An 8765-nucleotide genomic window follows, 5' to 3' on the forward strand; every position below is an offset into this window, starting at 1 on the left:
AACCTAGCAGACCTCAGCTTAACTAAGGGAACATCACCAACAATGGGACAAACTGACCTCAAATATATTCTGTTAGGACTGAGAAACTATTCCAGATTAAAATTAACGAGAGAGACACAATAACTAAATGCAATATGTCATCCTGGATTAGATCCTGGGCCAGGAAAAAAGAATTCCTATGAAGGACATTATTGAGGAAATTACCAAAATTTAAAAAAGGGCTTGTTAAATTAAGTTTAGTCTAAAGCTGCCTCCTTACATAGTTTACGTTTGCTCTGTCACTCAGAACGGACACAATCTTGGCTCACTGTAACTTTCACCTCCAGGGCTGAAGCCATCCTCCTGCTTCAGCCTCCCAAGTAGGTGGGACTACAGGCAGATGTCACCACTCCCAGATAATTTTTGTATCTTTAGTAGAGACATGGTATCAACATGTTGGCCAGGCTAGTCTCGAACTCCTGGCCTCAAGTAATCTGCCTGCCTTGGCCTCTCAAAGTGTTGGGATTACAGGTATGAGCCACCACACCCAGCAGTTTATGTTTTGCCTAAAGGTTTCTCCATACACAGTGAACTGTAACCTAACTGAATGTGTAAACAGACTGTAAAGTGCTCTTGTAACAAATAACCCAAGTCTCAACCAATCACAGCTGCTGAGTTTCAGCCAATCACAGTAGCTGCGTTTTAACCAATCACAGGTGGCCAACTGTTTAAGCCTATGCAAATAAGGCAAACACTGAGCTGTAACCAATCCAGTTGTTTCTGTAACTTCACTTGTGTTTTCTCTACCACACTTTCCTTTTTCTGTCCATAAATGTTATCTAACCATATAGCAGCACTGGAGTTGCTGTGAACCTATTCTCGTTCTTCTGCTGCCTGATTCTCGAATTGTTCTTTGCTTAAACTCTATGAAATTTAATTTGTCTAAAATTTTTCTTTTAACAGGATATGTAGTTAGATAATAGTATTGTATCAATATTAATCTCCTGATTCTGATAATCATTCTGTGGTTAGGTAAGACTATATTTGGTTTTTAGGATATATACTCTGAAGTATTTAGAGGCACGTCTGTCACTTCTCTAAAATGGTTCAGAAAAAAATGGGTGGGAGTTGGGCAGGGTAGCGGGGAAAGAGCATGAGGAGGAACATTCAGGGAGGGAGAGAGAGATAAAGGAGGGGAGGGAATGATAAAGCAAACACAAGAAAGAAGCACACAATGGGAATATGGATTTGTATTTTTCCTTCAACCTTTCTAAAGGCCTAAGATTATTTCAAAATAATGTTAGGGGAAAAAACCCCAGAAAATAAAAGGAGTGGGAAACTAAAAAGATAACTGGGTGCTCTGGAAAGCCAGTGGGGTTTGCTAGCTGTGACTTTCAATGTGAGGACCTGGCTGGGTAGGAGTGGTTGAGGGGCTTCTGATGACAGAAATGAAATACCCTGGGGGTTCCCGTTTCCATTCTCCTATGCAGGTGAGGATGGGGAGCCCACAGTCACTATGCACACAAGCCCTTCATCTCCTAGTTTTCAGTGTGACTTGCCACCCCGACATCGCCTTGTTGTCCCTGAAGACCTTTGATTGACTCTCTCTAGGGAAGGAGCCTCCAATCTTTTGTTGGTCTTGGAGGACCATTACCTGGCTGTGAGGAGTAGGGAGAGTGAACCAGATCCAACTGCTTAAAACAGTCTTAAGCTTCATCCAGATTTCATCCACCTCTTCCCCCTCATTTCCTGAGGGATCTAGTGCCATCAATTCCTGAACCTTTTGAAGGATTTTATGGTGTAAATTGGGTTGGTTCTCAGCATTCTTTGCTGCCAGTTTAGGATTCAGTTTTTTTGGTGCTGCTAAGTTATTTGCTTTCCAGCTTTCAAAATTGCGTTTCTATTTTTCTCCTCTCTCATTTTCTCCTGTCTTGTAGTTTATGCCTATTAAAAATTCCTCTTACTTTCATTTTAGCAGGGGTTACAAGTGTTCAATCCATGATTTTTAACAGCCAGTCTGTGCATAAATCTCTCTGCATTCTTGATGACTTCCTTTGGATAGCATCCCGGAAGTGGAATTATGGGGTAGAGTGTGCCATAGTTTTTGAGGCTCTTGATGAACTTTGCCAAATTGCTTTCAATAGGATTATATTCTCACCAAGTTTCCATGACTTGCCTCTTTTCTCAATTTTTGCCTGCCTTGCACAGGATCACTTACAAAAATGAAATATTAAAATATTTGTTGTTTTGACAAGAGGAATATGAACTCACTCTGCCACAATTGTCTTTAAAGGATGGTTTTTTAGAGAGAAGCTCCAGGTATGAGCAGGTGACAGAAAGGTGGATTCAGCTAAATGGGCCGAGGTGGGGTGTGGGGTGAGTTTCTTTTTCTTCTTCTTTTTTTTTTTTGAGATGGTGTTTCACTCTTGTTGCCCAGGCTGGAGTGCAACTGCAACCTCTGCCTCCTGGGTTCAAGTGGTTCTCCTGCCTCAGCCTCTGAAGTAGCTGGGATTACAGGTGCCTGCCAACATGCCCGGCTAATTTTTGTATTTTTAGTAGAGATGAGGTTTGACCATATTAGCCAAGCTGCTCCTGAACTGCTCACCTCTGGTGATCTGACCGCTTCGGCCTCCCAGAATGCTGGGATTACAGGCATGAGCCACCGCACCCGGCCGGGGTGAGGTTCAACTCATGCTCGGTGTCCTCTCTGCAAGAGGTACTGTGTGGAGAAGGGAAGGAATTGGAAGTGACCATGTGGAAGGTCCAGGTCTCTACTGCTTTCCAGGGTGGTAGGGGCAGTCCTGGTTGTAGCATGGGCATATTCACTTGGGCAGATTAAATAGAAGAAAGGGAGAGAAAGAGCAATAACTGAAAATGAAGCAGTGATGCATCTACTCAAGCAGCATTACCCCAGAGTAAGACCTAAACAGGAGCCCTGAATCTTCCTTTTAATCCTACTCAATTTGTATGCATTGTCTGGGCCATCTTGTCACACAGGTAATGCTTTAGTGTTTTGAGATATGCGTTTAGTTTTATACAGCACAGCCTGGATATGCAAGTCAACCTCTTGTACTGCATACACTAAGTTTTTTTTTTAACTTTTTATTTTGGAATAATTTTATACTTACGGAAAAGTTCCAGAATAGTATACAGAGTTCCTCTATACCCTTCATCCAACTTCTCTAACTTTTTTTTTTGATACAATTAGAGATGGGATTTCACTATGCTGCCCAGGCTGGTCTCGAACTTCTGGGCTCAAGGGATCCCCCTGCCTTGGCCTCTCAAAATGTTGGGATTACAGGTGAGCCACTGCTCCCGGCCAACTTTCCCTCCTGTTAACATCTTACATAATCATAGTACAATGATTGAAACTAAGAAAATAACACTGATAAAATGCTATTTACTAATCTATAAACCCTATTCAAATTTCACCAGTTGTCCTATTGAGAAAGAGAAAAGTAGCTCATGCCAGCTGGGAACTGGCTTGGCATTATCAGTTAGGCTTCACCCTTGGTGCCACTTAGAGCTGGCTTGGCCCTTGTAGCTTGGCCTTTGTGGTCTCTTTGAACATAAACAATCTCTCAGAACACCATCAAACAAAGCTGCTCTGTGACTAAGACAGATCAAGACAAAACAAGGGCACTCTGTACTCACGGCTGAACACAAACCACAATGCGAACATTGTTCAAACAGAAATGACTACAACATCCCCCTATCCTGGCTAGTATGAGAGTATGAGTGACTGCCATGACTTTACTAATTAGAGCTTTAGCCGTGCTTCATTCTTCTTGTTCCGTAGATAAGATGTATTGATATATTCGAGCATAGAATTACCCCCACTTCCTGACAGCATCCAATCCAGAGCACTACAAATGAGCAGATATATAAATGATTTCCTGGGTTTTTTTTTTTTTTTGAAACAGTATCTCAGTCTGTCACCCAGAGTGGTCTCGGCTCACTGTGACTTCTGCCTCCTGGGTTCAAGCAATTCTCCTGCCTCAGCCTCCCAAGTAGCTGGGATTACAGGCATGCGCCACGATGCCTGGCTATTTTTTGTATTTTTAGAAGAGATGGGGTTTTGTCTTATTGGACAGACTGGTCTCGAACTCCCGACCTCAAGTGATTCACCTGCCTCGGTTTCCCAAAGTGCTGGGATTACAGGCATGAGCCACTATGCCTGGCCTAAATGATTTCTTATATCCCCTTCTTTTTTATATGAAAGGTAACGTCCTGTAAATACGCTTCGCTTCTTGCTTTTTCCCCTCACTTAGCACAGTATCCTGCAAATCATTCCTTATCAGGTCAGTAAGCTTTTCCTCATTCATTTGTACAGCTGCACAGCACTCCATTGTGTAGATGAACTGTAGTTTATTCAACCACAGGCATATAGATTGTTAACAATATTTTGCATTTACAATGAATGATTTGCTTATTCATTGCAAATGTTTGTTTATTCATTACTCAATTGCAATGAACACCATGGCAATAAATAACTTTGAAGCTCTGACTTTTGAAGAGGGACTGGTGCAGGATCTGAAGGCAGATGTGTCTGCATCTGGAGTCAGTGCTCTCTCTGCAATGGCGTAGTGCCTCTAGAGTCATTGTCCAGGACTGACACTATTCCCTGGTCACTTGATTGGGACAGGAATGTTCCTGTCTCCTTGTTTGATTCTAAACAGAGCTCTAATGGGTGCACAGGGTGCCTAGCCTTCCTTTCTTGGTTGATTACTTTGTTACCTTTTTAAAAATTTTTTATTTTTATTTATTTATCTTTTTTAGAGACAAGGTCTTGCTCTGTCACTCAGGCTCCAGGCTGGAGTTCAGTGGTGCAATCACAGCTCATTGCAGCCTCAACCTCTCAGACTTAAGCAATCCTCCTGCCTCAGCCTCCCAAGGAGCTGGGATTTCAGGCACATGCACCACCATGTCTTGCTTTTTTTTTTTTTTTTTTGGTAGAGATGGGGTCTCGCTATATTACCCAGGCTGGTCTCAAACTCTGGGCTCAAGCGATTATCCCACCATGCCCTCCCAAAGTGCTAGGATTATGGATGTGAGCCATCATGCCTGGCCTAAGTTGCATTTTAAAAAAATTCTTATTTTTAATATACTTTAAGTTCTGGGATACATGTGCAGAATGTGCAGGTTTGTTACATAGTAGTACACATGCCGTGGTGGTTTGCTGCATCTAAGTCACCTTTCTGAAGGGTCATTATATCTGCAAATGCCGTGGTCCCTTCCTGTGTGTTGACCCTTCCACACAGCCCACGACCATCTTTCAACAGTGTCATAAACAGAGGCAGACATGGCCGAGAGCTATGGCTCATGCATGTAATTCCAATACTTAGGGAAGCCAAGGCAAGAAGATTGCTTGAGCCCAGGAATTTGAGACCATCCTGTGCAATAGAGAGAGAGAGATCCCGTTGCCTCTACAAAAAAAATTTTTTTTTGAGACAGAGTATCACACTGTCATCCAGGCTGGAGTGCAGTGGCATGATCTAGGCTCACTGCAACCTCTGCCTCGCAGGTTCAAGAGATTCTCCTGCCTCAGCCTCCTGAGTAGCTGGGATTTTAGGCATATGCCACCATGCCCAGCTAATTTTTTGTATTTTTAGTACAGACAGGGTTTCACCATGTTGGCCAGGCTGGCCTGGAACTCCTGACCTCAGATGATCCACCTGCCTCAGCCTCCCAAAGTGTTGTGATTACAGGTGTGAGCCGCTGCACCCAGGCTACAAAGAATTTTTGTAGCCAGGCATAGTGATGCACTGTGGTTCCAGCTACAGAGAAGGCTGAGGCGGGAGGATTGCTTGAGCCCAGGAGGCAGAGGTTGCAGTGTGCCATGATCATGCCATCACTGCACTCCAGCCTGGACAAAGCCCTGCCTCAAAAACAGAAACAAAAAGACTGTGGACAGAGCAGAGAGTATACTTGTGTGCATGTGAGCATGTGAGCTCAGCCGTGCCAGCATATGTGAGCAACAGGCCCCAAGCCACATCATCATGAACCGGCAGTGAAGCTGGAGTTCTCAACGGGGCAAACTGCATTCCTCATTTCTCTTCACATACTGAGCGTGAATGGACTTCTTCAGGCGCCCAACATTACCTGATTAAAGCGGAGCCCCTTCTGAGCCCGGCTGAGGGCTGGGCTGGGGAGCCAAGGTTAGTGGCTGCTCTGCTGCCATTTATGATCCACCCGGAATTTGGCTGAGGGAGGGAAGAAAAATGGCCCGTCAGACTGTCTAGAGGACTGAGGCATCCTGGTGGCTCCTCTGAGCTAAAGTAGAGGCTTGGGGTAGGGACCAGAATCCCTCCCAAGATGCTGCTGTGCTCGCCGTGGCTGCGTGAGGAACCCTTTCTGCCTGGAGACACTCTGCTCTTTCCCTACCTTTACCTTCAATGCTCAGGCTCATGGAATCACTTTTAGGCAGAAGTCAGATGCTACAGGAGAGGACTGGGAAAGCAGGAGACCTGAAAATTATCTTTCGTGCAAATCACTGAAATCACTTTCCTTGTTTGAAAAGGAGATCTTGCCTGCAGGGCTGTGGTTTGGCTCTCCTGACGGCTGCAGCTGGTGGAGTCTGTTTTTTTTTGTTTTTTGAGTTTTGCTGTTGTTACCCAGACTGGAGTGCAATGGCACGATCTCGGCTCACCACAACCTCCACCTTCTGGGTTCAAGCAATTCTCCTGCCTCAGCCTCCCGAGTAGCTGGGACTACAGGCATGCATCACCATGCGCAGCTAATTTTTGTATTTTTAGTAGAGACGGGATTTCACCTTGTTGACCAGGATGGTCTAGATCTCTTGACCTCGTGATCCACCCGCCTCGGCCTCCCAAAGTGCCGGGATTATAGGCATGAGCCACCACGCCCGGCCGTGGAGTCTTGTTTTTATAGGTCAGCTCCTTTGCCCTGTAATGGTTCATTTTTTTTCAGAGGTGAAGTGTTGCTTTGTTGTCCAGGCTGGAGTGCAGTGGCGTGATCTCACTGCAGCATCTGTCTCCAGGATTCAAGCGATTCTCATGTCTCAGCCTCCTGAGTAGCTGTGATTACAGGCGTCTGCCACCATGCCTGGCTAATTTTTGTATTTTTAGTAGAGACAGGGATTCACCATGTTGGCCAGGCTGGTCACGAACTCTGGATCTCAGGTGATCTTCCTGCCTCAGCCTCCTAAAGTGCTGGGATAACAGTCGTGAGCCACAGCGCCTGGCCTAAACATTTTATATATTGCTGCTAGTCTCACACCTACTCCTCTGGGGTGTGGAGGTCAACTGAGACCCCAGCAAATGCTGAGAACACTCTATGCCAAGAGTAAGGAGAATCAGCATTTATAGGCACCCAGGGTCAGCTTTGTGGACCTGCAACCAATGCAATCCCAGGGGGCTTGAGCTTGGTTTAGTTCTCTGCTGTCTTGTCTTGTGATTCTTAATAATTGTTGGACAAGGAACCTCACGTTTTCATTTTGCACCAGGCTCCACAAACTATGTAGCATGTCCTGCAGGCTTAAAGGCAAATGCTTGACACAATTCAGAAAAATACCCTAATGCCTCCAATCAAATTCCAGGGGACTAAGAATACATGACATATAATTTCTTTCCACCTAAAGTCACTGGAGTGTTGACTCTCCTGCCTCCTGGCTATGGAAGGGAAGGCACAGTTCCTGAGGAAGTGGCTCTATCCCGTGTAAGGCCAGTATGGTGTATGAAGTACTCCAAGTGAAAGGCCTAAGAACGCCATCATTATCCTCAGCAAGAACATTTTCCCAGCATCTGCTCTAGTTGCTATGGGGAACACTTGGGGTCAGGAGTTTGAGACCAGCCTGGCCAACATGTTGAAACCCCATCTCTACTAAAAAAAAATGCAAAAATTATACAGGAGTGGTGGCATATACCTGTAACTCTCAGGAGGCTGAGGCAAGAGAAGAGCTTGAACATGGGAGACAGAGGCTACTGTGTGCCGAGATTGTGCCACTGTACTCCAGCCTTAGTGATGGACCGACACCCTGTCAAAAAAAAAAGAGAGAAATGTCAAACTGTGAGGCAGGCTCAACAGTCTTGATCAGCTTGGTTGGAGTTCTGGAAGGAGAACAGCCTGTTAGAGTTGTTGCTCAATGGGCCAAAATGGCTGGGCCTTCACATTTCTCCATGCCTAGTCACTGGGTATAGATATGCTCTAGGAAGGGTGTGACCTCAATTGAAACCACTCTGTGTGGCTGAGGCAGAAGAGCCTGATGGCTTATACTGCATGCCAACCATGTTCCCATGCTGGGAAGAGCATTGTTTCTTGAAGGGAGAGCTGGGTGGATCGTCTCTGTGTCCACCACAGGGTGGGTAGGGGAGGGTTAGCAGGTGGCAGTAGTAGGAAGTAATTATAGGCTGGGCGCGGTGGCTCACGCCTGTAATCCCAGCACTTTGGGAGGCCGAGGTGGGTGGATCACAAGGTCAAGAGATTGAGACCATCCAGGTCAACATGGTAAAACCCTGTCTCTACTAAAAATACAAAAAATTAGCTGGGCATGGTGGCGCGTGCCTGTAATCCCAGCTACTCAGGAGGCTGAGGCAGGAGAATTGCCTGAACCCAGGAGGCGGAGGTCGTGGTGAGCCGAGATCGCGCCATTGCACTCCAGCCTGGGTAACAAGAGAGAAACTCTGTCTCAAAAAAAAAAAAAAAAAAAAATCATAGTAGTAGTAGTAAGAAGTAGCAGTATTAGTATGAAAGTAGTAGTAGCAGTAGTAGAAAGTAGTAGTTAGGAAGAAGTAGTAGTAGGAAGTTGTAGTAGTAATAGGAAGTAG

The sequence above is a fragment of the Callithrix jacchus genome, chromosome X (genome assembly GCF_049354715.1).
Source record: "Callithrix jacchus isolate 240 chromosome X, calJac240_pri, whole genome shotgun sequence".
In the NCBI taxonomy this organism is placed as follows: Eukaryota; Metazoa; Chordata; class Mammalia; order Primates; family Cebidae; genus Callithrix; species Callithrix jacchus.